Here is a 23,128-nt window from a genome sequence, read left to right as displayed (position 1 = left end):
AATGGAGAAATTAACTGATCCCAAGCGAAGGAAGTAGTTCGCAGCACGGGGTTCGAATTTTGAGGCACTTATGAAATATGATTAAGTTGTTAAACCCACGAATAAACAGCTTTTTTTTTTGTCATAATATTTGTCAATTGTTATAAGTTTTCAATTTTACGAGCAAAACAGAGCGGTGTAGTACATTGATTTAGAATCGCGCATCAGCCAATGAGAGCTCACAAACAGTTAGTGATCTCCTCCAGTTGTTAAAACAGTCATTGTGAAACAAGTATATACCATACACTGTTCACGAAAAAGATAGACCAAAAGTAAACAATCAGGTTGCCAGAAGGTTTGCCATACTGGCCACTTTTGAGGATCTTCTGAGGAGTAAAATATAAAAGTTTTCCAATAATATTAGAATTATACGACTGCTTGGCACCAATTTGTTCTAGTCCAAGGCAAACACATGATTGATGTGGCCAAATGGCGCAATTCCATGTTTACATCTAGTCTATCTTTCACGTGAACGCGGTACACTCCTCAAGGTCCCCGTACCTGTAACTACTCCGCTACACGTGGTTTAACAGGTTGGATGGAGCTCTGAAGAGAGTTCGTTTTTATTTTATTTTATTTTTATTTATTAATTTTTTTTTATTTATTTATTTATTTTTCTTCTTATTATTATTATTTTTTTTTTTTTTGATCCTAAACAGCTGTGGTACCACATGACTTCTCCTTCTAAGCCTAATTCCATAACAAATTTTTTTTAATAACTCATAAGAATGGGGAATGCACTTATTCACGCGCGTTACAAGGAGTAGGTCTTCAAGACACTTTCCTCTGTCTAGAAAAGTATGGTAAATATACAGAATGGCATTTTGAAATTTAAAGAAGTCTGATTTTTTTCGGCGTCTCAGATCTGTATATGCAGAACAAAAAACTGAATGAAGCGTATAAAAGGAACAAAATACAACATTATTGCTTTAGAAAAAACAGAAAAATTTACTTGTGCTCTGCTATTGCGAAACGATGCAGAAAAGATTATTTTACATACATTTAAATTACAAAAACCGACAATTTTAGCGTTGGTTCTAGGGAAATATCGTTAACTACAGACCAACACCTCTCAATTAACACTGGATTTAGCATCCTATTTTTGTAGCCAACTAGGAAGTATAGTGCCAAGTTGGCGAGAAACATTTGCAGTACACCGCCAGGTGGTCGACAATTCACAACGTTACTTCAGTTTGCACTAAAACTAACACTGAAACTTACTTGCCACACACACACACACACACATATATATATATATATATATATATATATATATATATATATATATATATATATATAAGGGTGGTCCTTATTTTTGAAGCTGCAGATATTTTACGCGACGCCCCCTCAATTTGTTCCATTGTACAAATAAATGATACTTGCAAAATTTTAAGTCAATCCATGAATATTAACACGTGCCCCTAAGGCCCCCTTCTTTGAGTTTCGAAGGAAAAATTGCGGATTTTCTCATTTTTATGTAAAAATATTCTAACGTATTATATTTAAAGTAATTTTGAACCTAAATAGGCCCTCTGCTACTTCCAGACCGACTATTCTCTCACTTTCATTCTGTAAAATTTAACATGTTACAAAGAATAAAATGTACACCAATGGCCTTGGGTCAAACGTACCGCTCTTCTGCGCTTGTTCCAACCAAGCGGCAGAGGAACTTTCCTTCCCATCAAGATGGACACAAGGGATTCTATAGGCCACTAATTAATGGCCTAGGCCATTAATGAACGATATTTGACAACAACAAATTGCCTCCACCAGGCTTTGGGAGTGTTTATTTACAAAATTCCCTGTGTATGTAATAGGTGTCAAATAGAGTCGCAAGGTTTCGATGCTATAAATATAAGCATTGCAATTATATTTGAAGTTGCTGTTCTTTAGTTATAAACATACCTAAATGCTTATGCAATTTTTAATTTTTAAAATATAAATTTCGAAAAATCCTCGATTACTTCTAACATAAAAATATACTGTATTTTCCATAGCTAAAATATAAATAAAAAAAATATCCAGATCGGAACAATGTAGAAATCTATACTTTAAATTAATTTTCTTCTACTTCAGTGCATAGTCCTTATTATCATCAAAGTCTTGCGATTCACAAGATTTAAAACCCGAAATGGGTATCTATCATAAGCTGTTGAACTTTTGTTTTCAGCAGCTGGTTTACCACAATGCAAAAAAGCTTGACAACTATTGATATCTGCTCGCCTTTCATCACTGTTAGACAAATGCCATGTCAGGGATAAAGATGTTGTTCATTTATTTACAGCCTATGTAGATGCAGTAAATTTAAATTCAAATGACCTAGTGATCAATCGTACATTCCTTAAGAGAGCAAAAGAAAATCTTCGAGAGGTAAAATTAAATTTTATGAATTTAAATTTAGATTTTTGTAGTTATTCACTTGGATACAAAGCTACATCCAGATCTAACTGGAAAAAGAACGCTGACAGAATTACTGTGATAGCTTCAGGTCCTAATATTGAACAGCTACTCGGAATTCCTTCGATATTTCTTCAGTTGTATAGGATGTCTTAGATGATAGCTCTTTATTGATAACTGTTCTAGCTGTAATGTTTGATACAACGACTTGCAATACCATCCGTATAAATTGTGCATGCAATTTTTTAGAGCGAAAACTGAGCGGTGATATATTACATTTGGATTGCCATCATCATGCACTTGAAATCATACTGCAGAGAGTGTCCTTAAAGAAGTTTTTGCCTTTCTTAGTTCTAGATGAGATATTCAATTATTTAAGTGCTTCAAAATTTTGTGGAAAGATTTCCATCATTCAGAACTTATAACATTTCAATCAAGTACACATACCACTTAAATTCTAAAAGACGAAGATGATGACATATTATTGTTCGTAAAAAGCGGAATTGAGAAAGATTACAGAGAATTCTCATAACTTATAATAATATTTCCTGGTGAATTTTCTCCTACAGGGAAATGCTTTCGGCAATCTGGAGCTTATTCCTGAGCCACATGGGTGGCAAAAGGAATTTTTGTTTGAAAATTTTTACATTTAGGAAATAATTTAAACTGACCTTACATGAAAAGAAAGCCCTTCAATGCTATTTTACAAAGCTGTTTTACAATTAAATGCTGTATGAAGATATGATTTTTCACAGCAACCCAATCGAGGCTCCTTTGAAGAATATAATATGTCTGAAAAACTAGCAGCGTACAAAATGACGACAAACATGTAGCAGAAGCAGTGATTGGAAAATTCATAAATCACTTATGGTATTTAGGGGATAAACTAGTAGCTTTGTCCGTATTGGATGAAGGAATTAACTTTGAAGATAGGAAAATACTAGTCCAAAAAAATGCTTGTGATAAGGAAGACGTGTCTGATGACTGTTTAACAAATTTCAGATAACAGTAAATGATTTGTAATACTTTCTTAGTAAAGATCTTCCTCTCTATAGAATCAATTACGAGTCAATAAAACTGTTTAATAAGTTACAAACACTAAAAGATTACTTCCTATTTGATCCTGATTCACGGCAAAATGAAGGAAGCTATTTAAAGGGAAGAGAGATTGTTAAAATACTGAAAATTGTGAATGATACAACTGAAAGGGGAGCACAATTAATCGAAGAATTTCACAATTAATTTACCAAATATGAGTCACAAAGCAATTTATTTTACAGACCGTCCAAGACTATCGGAAAAAATACACACTATCGAGATACTTTTAGAAACGCGTACGATTTAGGAAAGTTTCTAAAGCATTATTTCATTCTTATTCAACGTAAAATCTTTAGATGATATAAAGTAATTCAAAAGATTAATTTTAGTGCTACCTCACTGTAAAAATATTTTGCAAACCTAGGAGAAACGATGTACTGGGTCTAAAGTAAAAACTCGAAGATTTGTGAGAAAATTATCAAAAGTTTTAAAGTTCAACGGCCTAGGGGCACGTGTTATTATTAACCGATCGAGTTCAAATTTTGCACACGTTACTTTTTACTATAGTGTCACAAAACTAGGGGGCGTCACTTGTTGAATTCCGAATTTTTTTTCTCATATAAATAAGGACCACCCTAATAAATATATATATATATATATGAGTTCATTACACATACAAACGTCATGAGAAAGCTCGTGAATTAACTCTGGGATGGTCAAAATAGATATTTCGGAAGTCCATACATTCGTAGATGCAATTGTACGACGCAAGTGATGAAAAAACTAGACAACATCCATTCGGGGGTGACGTAAACAGAAATTTAAGCCAAATTTTAAATGGATTTTTTTTTTTTTTTTTGGCGATTCCAATACTTTCTTAGCTTTTACAAGAAAGTAAAAAGTAACAAAGGAGTTGGTCTGGTTTCTTCTAATATAACATCGTAATCTGATGATGATCCTGAAAATGGCCTATAATTTTGTCAGGATCATTCAAAACCAAGCAATTATCATCCAAGTGTAACGAGGGCAGGTTGTTTTTTCCGGTATGATACTTTGTTCGCAGAAAAACAACTTTTACAGAACTTTTTCATTGAGCAATCAAGATTGTTTATTGATTTCATTTTGGCGTGGCTTGATGTTACATATTAACTGATTGTCATTGTGATTGGTAGATACAGTCAAGTGGTCATTTTGAATGTCATTGAATTACTTCAACAAAATAATCACATCACTTTCCAGTTAAAATTCATCGAAAATTCAGCCTCCCCTCCCCTTTTTTACAAATATTGTTTTTTTTTTTTTTAGTTCTGTCAATAACTTCAAGAATTTAATTTTTTTAAAATGTAGTCAATATTCACATAATTTTGTCAAGATTATTCAAAACTAAGCAATTATCATCCAAGTGTAGCGAGGACAGGTTGTTTTTTCCTGTATGATACTTTGTTCGTAGAGAAACAACTTTTACAGAACTTTTTCACTGAGCAATCAAGATTGCTTATTGGTTTCACTTCGGCGTGGCTTGATGTTACATGTAAATCGATTGTCATCGCGATCGATAGATACAGTCAAATGGTCATTTTGAATGTTATTGAATATTACTTATACAAAATAATCACACCATTTTCCAGTTAAAATTCATCGAAAAGTCAGCCCTATTTTTTTTTTTTTTTCAAATCCTTTTTGTTTTAGTTCTGTCAACAACTTCAAAGATTTAATTTAAAAAAACAAAACAAATTTAGTCACCATTCTGAAAATTCATGCAAAATGAAAGTTTAGGTTGAAATTTGAGATAAAAAAAAACACGATGATAATACTTGGAGGGCCACATGGAAAAATGATCACAGTCCCTGACACAATCATTTCCAGTCGTGCAATTTTAAACTTTGCAAGCCCATTTGTCTTGCAAGTTAGCGTCAAACGTTTTCCTGCTATAACTCAGTGAATGAGATCTTTCTCGAGAAAATATAAGAGTTGTAAACTATTAGTAATGATCTAAGAGATCCCGTAGAAATATGGTCCCCCCCCCCAAAAAAAAAAGGACTATGATCATTCTTCCCAGTGACCCTTCACTTCCTTTACTTCGCAGAAAAAAAAACTTAATTATTGATTTACATAATACGCTATCTCTCGATGGCATGCGCGTCGATAACAATTTACATGCAGTTTAAACAACAAACTATCACTCACATAAATTGTATTAATGAAACCCTTTATAAGGCCATTTTTATGTAATCTATCGACATTAAAATTATTCTTTGGATTAAGAGTGATTAAAGAAAAAAATACATTTAGGCCTTTAGGCTGTTAAAAATAATTAACTTTTAGCGCAACCCATTTTTTGTCGGAAATGGCAATATTCTTCCTGTACTTAAATATTAGTACATCAATATCTAACTGCCCCCCGGCCTCGCCTTAGAAAGGTGTTAACTTATCAGACAGTCAGACACACAGGGCTAGATACAGACTACCATTTTAGGGTGGTCATGCAAAGGAATGACTTCAGTAATGATTTTTTTTTAAGATAGAAAAAATAGGGGATTTTTTTTTTTACTGTATATGTAAAACGTTATATTATAATTAATCCTACTCTTTTCAATTTTTTATACCAAGAGCTAACCAAGAGCTTCGTGAAAAAGTGTCTTTCGGAGATAGTGGGTCATTAGACCAGGAACATTTTAATCTCTGTTGACCACGGTCACAAATAATTAGGTATGAGCTTCATTTATTTTTTTAAAAATATTAAAAGTCATCAAGTGAAACACAGAAAAAAAGTTTTTGCACCAGAAATAATTTTACAATACATAAATACAAAGAATTTATTCATTGATCATCATCATTATTTTTTGTTCTACAACTTCATTAATTTTGAGTTATTTGTTGTTAAAAACAAACCAAATCATGTGATAGGTGGAAAAATCTTAAATTTACACTAGAAACACACAAAAACATTTGCGTACATAATCTATGTAACGTTAGTATAAAACAAAGTTGTCTACACAAATCTTTAACATGAAAAGACTTCGAAGTTGCGCAAATTTATCTTTGATTACGCGCAAAAAAATCTCTAACAAACAATTAAAATGAGAATTTGTTTCCGAAGTTATTATGATTCTTGTATATCTCTAAAGAGTTGGATACTAATCAATCACTTTCTTGTCACCAAAATATAAAGAAGAGAATATTGAAATTCGTAAAAAATTTATACGTTTGAATTTTGACAGATTTACGTATTTTAAACGGCGTTTGCAATCCGAAATTTCAGAAAATTTTGAGTTGACAACACATTTTAAAACTACAAAATTGATGATGTCAATAATTTTTGCATGGATATTTGAAACGTTTTTACGGGGGGGGGGGGGAATCTTCCTCATAGTATCCGAAAATGTCCCACTGTCTTCGGAAAATTTTACTTGAGTTACCACAATCACCCCTAGTTGAACTCTCTATTGCTGTTACCTTTTTTTTTCAAAACATCAGTCTGTGTGTAAGCATGTGTGAGATCACATTGTTGCGGACAGTGCCCCTCACGCAGAACCTTAGAGAGAATTAGGGGAAAATTTGTGCTCACATTCGTTTTCACAACACCGAATATTCATAGCGTAAAAGAAAGAAGTTAAAGCTATCTGAATTTATTTGCAAGCATTCAGCTGCCATCACAACAGTAGGATGGCACCACGGTTCGTGATTAATTTTCTTTAATCAAAAAAGTCGGATTTTTTTTTAAATTAGATTTTTTTTTTTAATTTTTAAAGAAAGAAATTGAAAAGCAAATAAGAAGATAAAGAAGGATTGTTTAAGGTAGGGATGCGCTGATTTTTAGGCAAAACTAAATTATCGGCCTTAATCGGAAAAATTTTGCCGACAATTAGTAACAATAAATAAATGTAATTCTTTGTAAGCATTACTATAACATGTAGTACGAAAGTGTGCAGAGTAAAAACAAAAGCAATAGAAAGTGTGCCTAAAACTAAATAAAATACGTATTAAAGAATCTTCAGCTGATATTCACATGCCACTATTATGAATAATTAATCATTTCCTAATTTTATTGTCAAGATATCCTCATCCCAGCTTCTGATGACAAAATTTTTTATTTTATTTTACTTATTTTTTTATTATTTTTTTTTCCAGTTATTCCTTGAAAATACATATGATAATATCGTGCATTTTACAGCTTACCCTTTAAATTATTAATTTTTAAATCAACAAAAAATTGATCTTTTTAAAATATCATTTATTTTTAAAGAAATATTTTCATCTTCGTTGTTATTTTCTTTTACAAACTGAGGGCTGAAGAATGTTATATTTTTATTTATTTATTTGTTTTTTTTTTAAAGAAATATACACATGTATACTATGTTGCAACATTTTTTATGTGTCGATACTTTTCCTAGCATAGTACTTCTAAATAACATAACAATCTTTATAAATAATAAAAGTCTTGGATTAAAATAGCTACTAACAATTTGTGAAAATCAATTAAAATTGGTCCCAAATTAGCTTTCTGACCACAGGCAATCCCCTAATATTTTTAAATTTTCATGTCTATTCAACTTGATGTAATTTTATTAACAATAAAATGAAAATTGGCTGAAAGAAAGTGGATGGAAATTATTTTGTTAAAATTAGAAAAGTGGAGAAAAATAAATAGTCTCTCAGAGATCAATTATTAACTATTTCTAAAGTCGACATTATAAAAGGGAGAAAAAATGATGGAGAAATTGGTAGAATTGAAAATAATCATTGTGATCATTATTCAGCAATCGCCCAATTTGCTAATCGGCGCATTCGTAATTTAGGGTAAATCCTTCAGATTTCTCAGTCCACATACGTTCCTGTAGCTCGCTGTTGTCGAATCAAGACGGTGGTGAAGCATGAATTTTCACCAACTGGGAGGTGGATGGGGGGGGGGGGGGTGTATAGAAGCCCTTGCATAGCAGCTTTACATTTTGAGAAATTAGCGCATTAGGATTGACAATATGTTTAAAAATAAATATCTAATTCGGCTTATTAGAAGAAAAGTTGCCTAGTGAGGACACAATGAAAAACGCAAGTCAACAAGTTGACTGGTAACTTTTTCGAAAAGTTGATTCAACAAAACGCTTCGTGAGTTAGAGGCCTAAACAAGATCGGAAAATTTTCAAACCTTTTAAAAGAAGTTCTTTTCATCTTAACCTCGAAGTGTTACATTTTCAACAACATTTTTATTTTGGAATTACTATCCACTACTTTTCAATGACAGCAGGAATCTGCACTATTTAAAACAATGTAAAAAAAAAAGAAGGGGGGAAACCGCTGAATTCGTAACATTTTAAACCTTGCAACCCGCAAGATAATTTTAGTGTTACGATTGCCACTAAAACGAGACCAACCTGTTATCATTTTCTGGCTAATAATTGCAGTCCGCAAATTGTATTTCAGCAGCTCAGCGAGGCAAAAAAAAAAGCCGACCACAACGGACCAACAGCCGCTAAGTAATCAACTGTCATGTCTGGTGAATACGTAAACATATTTAAATCGCGAAGTGAAAGAAAGGGAACAAAAAATAAATATGCGTTCTGAAGGCTGCGGTGACAAGGTCGAGATTGGATTGACAAGATACGTTGCTGACGACATATTAAACGTCATGACGGCGAATAGTGACGTCACGCAGAGACAGCGAAGGTCACGGCTGAGCGCAAATGAAACAGAAATAATAATAAAAAAAAAACCGGGCCACCATTAAAAATAGATTTCTATAGAAAATGTAACGTGGAATTTTTTCTTGCTTCCCGGATACAAGTCATTGAAACTGCCCAGTAATGCAAAACATCTCGCAACAAGAAGCAACTCAATAGTTTAAAAAGAAAAATTCAACGTATACAAAAGGGGAAAAAAAAGAAGACTGAAAACGAAATGATTTTTTCCCCCTCGAAAAGATTCTTTGAGAGACAGATAATTTTAAACAATATTTGATAAATACGGTAATGTAATGCAGCTGATTTTGAATTTTAAATAATACTTTCAAAACGCTGATTGACATGGCAGTAATATCCATCTGTTATGAAATGTTAACAATACAGTAAAATTCAGAACTACGCGATTTTACAAACATATTTCGTCACAACTTCCTAAATATAATTTACAAAACAAAATATAACTTGTAAATAAAAAAAAAACTTATTAAACGCTCTTACACTAATAATATAAAGCAGCAGAATTTGTTTGTTTGAACTCGCTAACCTCAGGAACTACTGGTTCGAATTGAAAAATTCTTTTTGCGTTGAATAGTCCATTCATTGAGGAAGGTTATAGGGTATATAACATCACGCTATGACTAATAGGAGTGGATCGGCAACAAAAAATGCTATGAAAACGGAAAAAATTAATTATAATGTAAAATGCTTGGAACGCAGGAAATGTGTAGCCGCGGTGGCTCGACCTGAAGTAGTGGGCATCGCGATCCAGTGGGTGTAGGTTCGAGCCAGCCTTGAGGCAAATCTCGAGGATACTTGTCAGAGAAAATCTTAAACGATGTTAAAATGATTTATAAAAAAAAAAGATATATTTAGGTATCATTGTCTTATTTTTCTTATTAATTAACTAATAATATAAAGCTGAAGAATTTGCTTGTTTGAACACCCTAATTTCAGGAACTAATGGTTTGAATTGAAAAATTCCTTTTGTGTGAAGAGTCCATTTATTGACGAAGGCTATAGGCTATACAACATCACGCTATGACTAATAGAAGTGCAGCAGCAATAAAAAATGTTATCAAAACGTGAAAATTTATATCTATACTAATATTATAAAGCTGAAGGGTTTGTTTGAACGCGCTAATCCCAGGAACTACTGGTTCGAATTGAAAAATTCTTTTTGTGTTCAATAGTCCATTTATTGAGGAAGGCTGTAGGCTTTTTTTTTTTTTTTTTTTAATAAGATTGACCGAAATATTTGTGATTGCAAATTAAATGTTTAATTAATTGTTTAGTTCTATGATTTCCCAACAGTTGTCAGGGTAAGTTTAGTTCTATGCATTCCAAATAGATGGCGGGGAAAGTTAACACTTCAAGATGGCGCTGGCTGACAGTGTCGATAGCTGCGAGGAACCATGCCCATGCTACGGGGATGTTGTAATCAGCGAACAGATTTTTGAATGCTTTTTTTTTTTCGATGTTCAGGTACATAATTTGATTTTGTAGGATTTTTCTATTGGGTTTTGTTTTCCTTATTAAACAATTCAACGTTTGTTTTTGTTCAAATAGTTGAAAATAGTTACTTTTCTGAGTAAATTGATTTGTCTTATTATTCAATTGTGGTAGTTCTTCATAACGTTTTTATTATAGCATTGTTTAGTTGGCGAAACACTTTAAATTGCAGGGGGGCAAAAGATGAAGTGGATCACCTGCCCTGTACTAGTAACTGGGAAGGGAATTCACCAGCTAAAAGCTTCCATCTGGGGACAGGTGAGGCACAGGCTATAGCAGTATTTAAAGCTATTGAAAGCTGGGGAATATCGAACAACATACGTGCTATGTGTTACACAACCAGTTCAAACACTGGCAGTAACTCGGGTGCATGTGTTCTTCTAGAACAAAAGCTTGAAAAGGAACTTTTTTCCCTAGCGTGCAGGCATCATGTGTTGGAAACTGATTATAGGTTTTGTGTTTTCAAGTGTGCATGGGAGTCACATCTTCTCCTGAAATTCCATTATTCAAACATTTCAATGAATTTTGGAAAGATCAGTACAAAACTGGAATTTCAATTGATGTAGTTGATGAACTGATACAGGTTATAAAAGAAGATACAATTGCTTATGCAAAAAAATACATGGAGTCACATAACCAACTAAGAGGTGATTATAAAGAATTAGTTGAACTTGTGCTTATTTTCCTTGGAACTGCCCCTGTTAGAGGTTTAAATTTATGTCACCTGGAGCCATGCATCATGTGGGGTTGGATGTCGAAATGTATTTATAAACTTAAAATCTGGATGTTTAGATCGCAATTCAAGCTTACATCTAAAGAAGAGAAGGGATTAACAGCTGTATGCATTTTCATTGCACGTGTATACATGAAAGCATGGATATCAGCACCAGAAGCTGCAAGTGCTCCATATAATGACCTGTTACTAATGAAACTTTGATTGAATATTTGGCTATTAATACAAATATCTTGAAAGCAGCAGCAAATAAGTTTTCCAACCATTTATGGTATTTAACTAGTTTCGTTAGCTTTTTTTTGATAGTCATGTCAGTGCATACCAAGATAAAAATGGTCAGTGCTATGAAAAAAACAACTAAAAAAAATTCTAAACCGAGGAAGATTGATCTTCAAACATTTGAGAACAAAAATTTGGATGACTTTGTATGTTCCAGGCATTAAACCTGCCCGTAGATTATCTTTCTGTTGATCCAGCATCGTGGGAAACAAGAGATGACTACAAATAAGCCAAAAAAAATTATTCAAGCTTTAAATGTAGTGAATGATCATGTTGAACATGGAGTGGCTTTCATTCAGGAGTTCAGTGGACTTACATAACATATGATGAAACGCAGTTGCAGTTTCTGCTGAAAGTCATCGAGGAACACCGCAGAATATACCCTGACAGCAGGAAAGTGACTTTATCTGGGACTGTTTCAAAACAATAACTTGTTTCCAGAACAATGCCAGGTGCATTTTATAACCTAGAAAAAACCTTCTTTCATGTCTCAATTGATTTACAAGTGTTATATATAAATGCGTAACTATCACTATTTTTGTCGAAATTTTCTCTATGTAACAAACTTCAAGTTCATTGAGCTACCTCTAAATATCAAAATTTTTCATTCAAACTTCATATTTAGTGGTTTTTCATCAAAAGGAACAAATTAAGAGGGTAAGACCTAGTTTTAAATTCCAAAGAGACTTTAATAGGTCTTTTGAAAAGGTGTGTACGCATTTTAGTTTAAGAAAAATGATTATTTCACATCAGGCGGGGGGCGTGGATTTTTTTGTTCAACGGACTTCCTTTAACTTCTTAACACGGGCATCGCCATGCGGGTACTGCTAGTACATTATGATTTAGGAACACATACCATTTCATTTTACGCAATATGATAAGCGTAAACACAACGAAATAGACTTTGAAAATAAATATTAATCTTTTTAAATGCTCAATACAAAATATAAATTCAAAAAAATGCCTTTCTAAATCACTAGTTAAAACTTAAATTTAGGACTATTTCAAGCATTTTCCCGCAGTTTCTTACTAACTTTAAATGAAGCAAAAACGTTAACAATTTGAATTCAAACGTACTGAAAATAAAACAGCATTAAATTTAAAATCTTCTTTGTTTTTAACATTGTGTTATGCAAGGCATAATTAAGAGAAAAATGAGGGGAGGGTAGCACAGATTTGTGGATTTTGGGTTTTTGAAACTAATAAGTTGCATATCTGAATGAACATTCGGATCAGCGTGATTTGTTTACATTTATAACTTGCCATATTTGTGTGGGTCATCGTCCTATGGTAAAAAAAAAAGTTTCCGATTTCCAACGGGCAGGGCAAGAAACAAGTGCCAATTGACGTTTTAAGGTTATATATAAAATTTCATTCGATTAGGAGTTCATGTTTTGCCTCCGGATTGAGTTTGAAAAACCCATATTTAAGGAAAAAATTCAATTTTCATAAAAAACTGAAAAAAAAAAAAAATACAAATATATATAACAACTTAAGGTTGTCCAAGTATTAATCATTTGTTTACAAAAACGTTTACGATAATCATTAATTTTCAAAATTATTCATCTTAAAATAGCTTGAAAGTCCTTATTATCTAGTTTTAGCAACTTAAGGTTGTCCAAGTATTAATCATTTATTTACAAAAAGTTTACGATAATCATTGCTTTTCAAAATTATTCATCTAAAAATAGCTTGTAAGTCCTCATTACAGTCGAGTCCCGACTTACGCGAGGGATGCGTTCCAAGACTCCTCGCGTAAGTCGAAATTTCGTGTTGTGGAAAAATATATGCATACAAATTTTTTAAAGTATACCAAATACTTATAAACACCCCTCAAACTGCTCTAAAGCATTCCTTAACTACACACTACAGTTTTTTGCAAAAATAACTGAACTTTTACTGTAGTTAAAAAATAAAAAACTGTTATTCAACGCGAAATACTTTAAGATGAACAAAATGAATGATCAATGGGAATGAAAGACGTAAAATTAAAATGAAAAACTATAATAGTACAGCAGATACAGTAACAATATTTAAGAGTTAAAAAATGAAGATAGTGATGATTTATGCTCCATGATCAGATCGTTATTCTTATCGAATTCTACATTTTTAAATATGTTTGCTTCGCCTTTATAACGTTTCAATTTGTGGCAACATCCCCTCTTCCTGATCTCTCAATTAATCCACAATACAAGAGCAGTTTTCATTTTCATAATATTTACTTTGCTAGACTGCTCTGCAAGCTTCAATATTGAAACTAAGTTCTGAACTTTTACGGATATCTTTTAAGTTTTGACTTTTAATTGTACGTATGGAAGATTCGCTCATACTTATTGTCGCGCTACCATCGAAGTTTTATAGTTGTTCAAGCATATCGAGAATTTCAGAGTATTTTATATTTTTTATCAGAAATTTTCTTTTTCTTCTCATCTTCAAACTTGAGATGAAGGTGAACTAAGATGCCAATATATTTCAATAACTTTTATATTTAGAATGAAAAAAATAAATAAATGAAAGATGCTGAGAGTGGTTATTTGATGCACTAGACTAGTTTCGTGTGGGAACTTTGGTTGTCAGTGATGCTGAAAGAGATGTAATAACATTCACGAATTCAATATTTAGTCGCCAATAACGAAGCTGATACTTCCTTCCAAAAAAATTCGTGTTGTGGGCAAAAAATTCATTACTCGAGAAAAATTCGTGTTATAACCATTTCGCGTAAGTCGAATCGCGTTGTAGTGGGAGTCGACTGCATCTAGTTTTGGCATAAGTTTCTGAGACTCCAGTTGGTTCTTTATTAAAGCTTCTTTTTCTGCACAATGTAGTTGAAACTTGCGTCAGTTTAAACTGCCCTTCTACAGGGGACTCCGTCTATGGGGATGGGCATGCAGAGCATGAGCTCCCCCCCCCCACCGCAAAAAATAAGGTCAAAAATCTGTAAAATCAACCCTCTTAAAAATTTTAATGCCGCAGTCTGCACCATGAACCCCCTTTCAATAGCCTGTGTGTATGGCATGGCAGGCATAGTAAACAGTTCTTTTTTAACTGAATCAAACAATTGAATATCTTCTTCAGAGATTGATTTCAGTATTGGTGGTTCAGACGCATTTTTCCAGTCATTGAGATCAATTTTAAGATTCTGCATTAAACATAATAATAAGAATGAAAAATTTGTCTTTTGGGAGTCTATTTTGCTGAAAACTACGAACTTCTAAAATCCAACCAGGCTGACAATTCACAGATGTTCTGTTCCAAGTCTATCAGCATTGTAATAAATTAATTTTTAGGACATACGAAAACACTGTTTCTTTGGATTGCGGGATCTATTTTGCACTTCAACTCAGTGGATAAATATCTAGTTGCAGTGATTTTGAGCAACTGCCGAGCCAATCTGCACATAATAACCTTTAATAGCAAACCAGATTGGAGCATAAACGTTGCCGACTTATATTGCAAGAAACATTAAATTTCTAAAAGGAAATTCCACTGAAACACACAAACGCGGAATTCGATTAGCACGAGTTAGCCATAGAACATGAGACATTTTGCTAGGCTTTGGCTCTTGCCAGGGCAGATTTTCGTGCTATTTTGAGCTTTCAACGAAGCATGTTTTTCTCAATAATTTCTGATGTGGTAGGGTAAAGTACTGCTAAAGCAAAAGCTACTCCAGCCCTGTCGGATACTTTGTATCTATCACATATCCGTGAAAGCAAATTTAAGTCCACTGTATTGCTTGTAGTAGTAAATTTATCGATATAAACGTTTGTAGTTTGAAGCTTGTAAAGGTCCCTTGAATTCATCCTCACTGTCCGTATCCGATAGAAGAGATGCAATGGAGTAATGTCACTAAAAAGGCTGAAGCTTGAGGCTGAAGCTGCAATTTCTCTCCCTCTCTCAGGTCTTCTTTTTTTGGACAAATGTAGTCGTTAATATCTTTGCATTTGCAAGATGAAGTGTCAAATAGCAATTTACTAGCTTTGTAAAATAATTGATTATTTTCTTAGTTATTTTCGGATGGGATTTAAGATTGCTGCGGCATTTCAAGAGATAGATTTTTAGCGTCTCATACTCATTTACCTTGCACAGTAAACAGGTAGCATTTGGCCTAATTCACACAGTTCAGCCAATTCTAACACCTAAAATGGCAAGTGAGAATTTAAACCAAGTGCAAATTGAAAGTTTCATCACTTGTTTTTGTAAACGAAGTAACATTTATTCTTATTGCAATCTTACATGGAACGTATCCTATTTGGGTAAGGAAATCCAAACTTCAAACTCAATCCGGAGGCAAAAAGACTTAACAGAATGAAATAAAATTTCACACACGTAAGTTTGAGACCATTTAGCACCTTTTTAATCTCCTGCCCCTTAACATTTCGAAAAAAAATTTTTTGACCCACCCTAATATATAGGCTCGCCAGATTTCTAAAATGCTCAACCGGGATACCGGAATGCCCCTCCCCCCCCCTCGACAGCATCGCTAGTATTCAAAAGGTTACACACCTGTGGCTGATTTTTGAAATGTTTAATAGGGCAGTTTGTTCTCAATGCTATGAATAAATAGTTACAAATTATGAACCTAGAACATTTCACTTCTTAGCTACAAATAATTGTAAGTTATTTTAGTTGAAAAAAAAAACACCTTGATGAAGAATAAAAATTTGGACAGTTTTTAGAGTACTTTTATAGAACTTTTTTAGATAATCTCTTTTGGTTTTTAACCTTGTTGCAAAAATCCTCACGAGCTAGTCCGGTATTAATTTTACAAGTCAATGCTACAAATGATAAAGTAATTATTCTAAATAATCCTTCACAGTTAATTATTTTTAGACCTTTTTCGTAATTTGTAATCAAATTTATCTTTCTCCGGGACGTGAAGTAAACCGGTCGGGACACCGGGATTTTGGCTGAAAACCGGGACGTCTGGCAAGCCTACTAATATATATATGAGAGTGGAACTTGATTGGAAGCAGACAAAATAAAGGGTTTGTAGATTTCATTTGTCTAGTTTTTCTACTTCCGATGTCCCGGCTCGAAGAGCCGAACCATTAGGATTGTTTACATTTCTAATTCCTCATAATCATCTAAGAATGGAAGTAGACTGGGCGCAGTCAAAATCCGTGTGTGACAACTTTCTCTAATTTTGTTCTTCATTCTAGCTGCCAATAAACAATAGAGAACAAGCAATCACTTGAGAGAAGAATATCAAACATTTTTAACCAAGAAGTTTTATGCAAAACTTGGATTTTTGAAAGAATACGCACGAATTTTTTTTTATTTATTCATTTATTTATTTATTTTATTTTATTTTATTTATTTATTTATTTATTTTTTTGAAAACTGTTAAATGAGACTAAGCATTCAAACAAGAAAAATCAAAAACATTACATATTAAGGGGAACAAAAAGAGAATTACTTATGCATTAAAGAGACATGGTGGATCCGTTTCGAGTTTTGTGAGAGGTTCTGCTACTGCAATTTTTAACAGGACCGTAAAATCGTAATTTTTTGAAGATTACGTTTGTGTGTGTGGGGGGGGGGGGTCTTAGAAATACCTTTGTTATGTATTCCAACACGAAGCAACGTGGGAGTCTTTTTCTTCCTTGGATATGTATTATATGAACATAGTGTTTGTTACTATTATTATTTATTTTTATTTTTTGAATCACGAAAAGCGCAAGTTAGCAGGATTGGACATCGGAAAATTTACAAGTGTGCACACGCGATTCAATAATAAAGTAAACGCAGGTATGAAAGTAACACAAACAAAAAGTCTGCAAATGCACATAAAACTCAATTTTTAACCAAAAAATAAATAAATAAAAGCATTAAAATCTCATTTTGCTTTAACAAACTATACAATATCCAGGTGTATTTTTTCAAAAGTAAAATAAATGATGCAGACTATTTCTATGCATAAATGCTTGTCAAAATAATTTTGCTCAAACAAATTCCAATCATCTATCAGTCTGTAAACGAAGCAGTAGCCCACTGAGGATTCTTTTCAAAAAACTTGTAGAATTTAAGATTCGTGAAATGTACATTGCATTGCACCCCCTCCCCGGTGAAATGTACAATATTGACTAAGTCTTGTTAGGAACAATTTTGTGTTTATAAAAAAAAAAAGGAAAAAATGAGCAACAGTGAAAAAATTTCAAATTATTAAAACTCCAAAATTTTATCAAAAAGTCTATGAAAAGTCTGAGACCGAGACAAGGTCTGAAGAACCTCATACCTATAAACAGTAAAAATTGAAAATAACAGGCAGATCTTTCAGCCTCCAATAAATCTTACAAACTAAAGACAACTCACGTAAATAGACATAGCATGCATATTGCATTTAAAACAGTCAACCAGTTTCCAACGTTGCAAAAAAAGAACGCGTTCCATCCTGGATAGTAAAGAACATCGCACGCCACAAATTCGAAAAACAAAATTCAAAACTCACCCATCCAACGTGCTCGGCGACAACAGGTAACGTAGTGATCGGTTGGCGGTTCATAATCAGCTCTCTTTTCCAAATTAGTCACCTGAGGCAAAGATCCATGACAAGTGTAATTAAGGTCTTCAATCCCGACAACAAAGGGCAATTAGGCATGAATTAACCAAAAAAACGAAGAAATTATTCTCCGTCATACGGTGTGACCTCTCGCCGCAGGACCCAAGCGGAACTCCATTAATGGATTGACCTGTCTTCTTCCGGACTGGTGACAGTGGGAGATGCAGAAGACTGATTTTTAGATGACACAAAATCAGCACCGATGATTTTAACTCTTTTTCATCAGCTAAGCATGTCCGTCATCAAGAACATCAATTTTCAGTGATGAAAACTAGTCGCGCGCTTTAGGAACGATTCCCACGCTCAAAAAATTACTATAACTTTCACTTGAAACATTGGAATAATTCGAGAGCAACTTGAACACTAAGGCACTTTTTTTTTTCAACTGTGTAAGGCGAGACAAATATTCAGTAATTTTTTCACAATGAAGAAATAATTCAAACACGCAATAAAATTCCAGAGAACTATTTGAAGAAGATATTAAAATGAAAGGCCGCAACTAGAAAACAATTCCGACTAAGACGTCACACATGCCAAAACTCACTTCGATAAACGAATCACTACGAAACATTTTTAAAACTTTTTAATTATAGAAGACTAAAAATCTCATTTAAAACACTTGTGCAATGAAGAAACTAGAATAAAAAATTTTTTTTTAACAAAGTAGTATAAGTTATGGTTTTAAAATTTTGAAACGGAACAAAATATTTAGCAACATAAGTAAGAAGTTCTACATCCTGTTCCAAAACTAAAAGTGCGCCCGCAATCCATGAAGCCAAGAAATAACACAAATCCGACAGGTTGCCGAAATGATGAACGAACTTCGCCAATAGGCTGCCAAGGATAGCGCACTCGCCAAGGTAACATGTGCTTACAAAGCCCGAAACTTTCCAGTTGCTTTGACAAGAAAGATACGAATAAAATGAATGAAATTGGCTGATTAAACAGTGAATACGGAATGTAAGATGAAAAAATTCCTGCATTACATAGACTACTAGATGTTAATCAATCTTCTGCGTTTTTTTTTTACTTAATCCAAGTGACACGCCATAGTTTTTTCTTCGGTAAGTGGGGAGTCGTCATAACATTTGTGCAAAAAATTAAAAAAGCTGAAATTCTTCAGGACGGAAACTTCCTGCGTTGATTTAAGACTTCACTGAATTTTGTGAAAAGGTCACAAAGCAGGTTCGACCACTGAAAACTGAAATGTATTTCTCTGGAGATTTAACATGAATGAACTATTGTAGAAATTGACTAATAGATCAGCAAATTCAAAGTGCTTTACTACATGCAATATAACTGGTTGCAAAACTGTTTATAAAAAGGATTTATGAGAACTGATTCTCAAATCTTGATTCTTAAAATTTTTGTACTCATCAATTTTGTTTGTTTACATTCTTTATTTTATTTATTTATTTTTTAATCCGTTTATTTGCTGAGCGATTTTTTAGAGAAGTAAAATAATTCTTGAAAAAGAGTAAAATTTAAATCGTTAAAAAAAAAGGTGCCTCGACAAAGTACTTATGCGTAAAAATCACTTACTTTAACTTATTATTTTTTGATTTTATTATCATTATATTTTACCATTTCAGTTTCAAACTTTTCCACCGTAGATTTTTGTTGAAATCAAGTTCTATAATTTATCTCCTCTGTTTTTGTAAGCTTACATATTGGGAGAAAAAAGTGCTTAATTTAAATAGCTCCCAGTAAAACAGATGGAATTACTGAAACATGTAGCTTGATTGTTTTTCAGAGTGAGTTTGATACGGTTTTTATAATAAGTAAGTTCTTTTTTCACATAAAAAGAATTTTAAAAAAATGTTTCAACTGCTAAAAAAAAGGTAAAATTAAAAGAATTTGGAGCCTAAGACTTAAGAAAAAGAAAAATCGCTAATTTTAGACAATCAAGCTACTCGAAAGAATGAGCGTTATAATATGGGCGAACTAAAATGAATGAATTGCCAACGTTTGTGCATTAAAACGTTGGTAATTCATTCATTTAATTTTCAAGCACAAAAGATATTTGTTATTTATAAGCAAACTTCTAGGGTTTTTCCTCCCCCCCCCCCCACGTCCGAGGTGTTAATACACTTGATTAACCTTAGCAAACAGGCATTGACATTGATGTATAAATGATTCCAAAAAAATAAATAAATAAGTATACATAATATATATATATATATGTATATATATATATACTCTGAAGCAGTATCTAATCACTAATGAAATTTAAAGTTCATTGAGCCTATTTACCAGATACGTTTTAAACACATTAATTAAAACACATTTTTAAAATTATAAACGAATATAACACAACCTTCGTTTTGCTTACTAAAGCATTTTCCAATTCATAATCACATGTTCAACCGTAATCTTAATCAGGCAATTCAAGTGTTTTCTTACTTTTAAAACTTAAGTATTTTTAAGCAAAACTAAAAATTGTTCCCACAAAAATTCAGGAGTGTTAAGAGCTTCCAAAACTAAAAAAAATATTTCAATTAAGAATTAATACATTCCACAAGGTTTTGGGCGCAAAATGAGGCTAACGACTAACATCGGTTTGGGACCCAATCTAAATTTCGAGATAAAGCAATTTTCAAATTATTAAGCTTCGAGCTTTCGGGAATCAATTGCTCACGAGTATATGAGTGAATTCATATAAGTTAAGAAAGCTCTTCTTTAAGAGTGTGAAATTCAAACTGAGTCCTCTGCACTAAAAGTGAACTTTCCGCTTATTTTTAACATAAAATGAGACATTTTGAAATTCCGACAGTTACGCATTGCAAAATTATGCATTATTGTTCTTCATGAGATGAGGAAATCCATAAATGTAAGAAAGCTTTCGATATGAAGTTCAAAGTGAGTTCTCTGCATATTTTTAACAATAAACGAGACGGTTTTTTAAAATCAGACTGTTCACACACAGCAAAAAAATTGCGACAAAAAGTGCGAGTGAATTTGATATGGTATGAAAAAGTTTTGTTCCGGTTTTTTTTTTTTTTTTTCGGAGAAATTTATTTCTACTCGGGAAAAATTGAAAAATTCAAAATTTAATAATGTATGAATAAAACACATAGTAATGTAGGAATTAAGTCTAATTTAGAAATTATAATATGAACATCCTTTTTTTTAAGTATCCCACATGAAAACACTAATTTAGATAATTTCCCCATGCACCGAAGTATTATATGCTACTTTTCTCATTAAAACTGTAAAAGTATATACAGGACAGAACTATATCAGTAACATCAACTAATGGAAATGTTTAAGTTAAAATTTCAATATACGTATTTCTTTAATTTGTGTGTGAAGTACACATGTGTGTAAATGCATGCAATAACTTTTATAGGGAAAGAAAAACAACTTCCTGTTTAAAATCTCACAATTTGCACAAAAAAGGAAAAGAAAGAAAAGAAAGAAATCAGTCAAAAAACTGATATAGCAATTTATAAAAATTAAACCTACCTCAAAATTAACTCCCGTATGATGTTTGGATATAAATTGGATAATTTTCGGCGTTTTGAACATAAAAATCTACTTGCAGTTAGAAAATAGAAAAGCATGCTTAATAGTAAAAGTTTTAGGGTTTTATGCGTATTTCTAAGAAGGAAAACTAATATAGACTGCATATATTTTTGAATAGTTAAATTTTTTCAAGTTTTGGAAGAAAATACGGCTCTTAAACTACATTTTGATTGGCAAAAAACAAAATCTTTCATTTTTTCCAGAAAAAAACAGAAAAAAAAAAATTTCCCCCATGGCTTTAAAATTTGCGGAAATTGTATATCTCTAGCTAAATGTCAAAAACATAAACACGTGACCTCAAAATTGAGAAAACTTTTACTTTTTTACTTTATTTTTGAAATACATTCACGCCTTCTTGAAACTCGATTAGATCCTGAAAGGGTGGTGCCCCCCCCCCCCCGCCCAGGTTGAGAACCAATATTATAAACGTACTAGTAGAGTCAAGTTGGTATAACTTATAACCAGAATTAATTTTATGTTCTATAGTAATTATAACATAGTGCTAGTATTAAAAACTTCGTTTTGAAAAATGTATGCTGTTTAACATTGATATGTTTAGAACTATACCTAATAAAAACTCAAATTTTTCTTCTTTAAAAAACCTTTTTTTAAGGTAAACAAAGCGCCCATTCCAAATCGGTAAATTCAAACAAATGGGAAGATATGGGGGCTCTGGGGTATTAAATTGCTAAAGATAAATTTTCGAAATTTAAAGTCTCCAAAACACAGGACTTTTCAGTAGGGTGGTTCAAAATTTTTCCAGCTCAAGTCCGGGCCACCTCCTATTTTTTAGACTAACTAATAATATTATGCTGTAAAAGTTTTAGCTTCTTACTCAAGTTTTAAGGGGGTGCTCAATGACCCCTTAATTTAAAACTAGCTGTAGTACAGAAAATGCCACAAGTTTAGAAATGTTTAATTTCCCCAGTTGTATTTTATAAATAATTATATTATTGCAATTTATATGCATATTACTAGTGTATACATATTATAATATGTAGCATTGTTTTTTCAATTAAATGTATTTTGTAACTCCCCCCCCCCCCCCCCCATACGTATCAAGTTTGGGGGAGGGGGTTGAACATCCTCTTTCAGTTGAAATAGAAAGGTAAAAATCTACCAGTTTATTACTCTATCCACAAGTCTAAAAATCGCTTTGCGACGGATCATGACTTCTCCAGAGACGCGCAATGGTAAGGGAAGTTCAGAAGCGTGTCAAGAGCAGAAGCAAAAAAAAAACTTTCCAAATAAACACTGAAAAAGATCACCAACTGGAAAGTAAGGATAAAGCGCCAATCCAGGCAACCCAGCTCCGAGCGAATCATCCCGAGTTCACGCAGTAGGGAGCGGACCGGCAACAAAAAATCTTTT

The 23,128-nt window shown here is 32.7% G+C and overlaps 1 protein-coding gene across 1 annotated transcript in view; it reads right to left on the bottom strand.

Annotated features, from left to right (window-relative positions):
• LOC129218802 (uncharacterized) overlaps positions 1–23,128 on the bottom strand; it is a 92,788-nt gene that overhangs the window by 6,783 nt on the left and 62,877 nt on the right. The gene's annotated exons all lie outside the window — the stretch shown is intronic.

This window comes from Uloborus diversus, chromosome 3 (assembly GCF_026930045.1).
Source record: "Uloborus diversus isolate 005 chromosome 3, Udiv.v.3.1, whole genome shotgun sequence".
NCBI lineage: Eukaryota > Metazoa > Arthropoda > Arachnida > Araneae > Uloboridae > Uloborus > Uloborus diversus.
The sequence above is the reverse complement of the archived record's forward strand: the minus strand, read 5'-3'. Positions and strand labels throughout refer to the sequence as shown.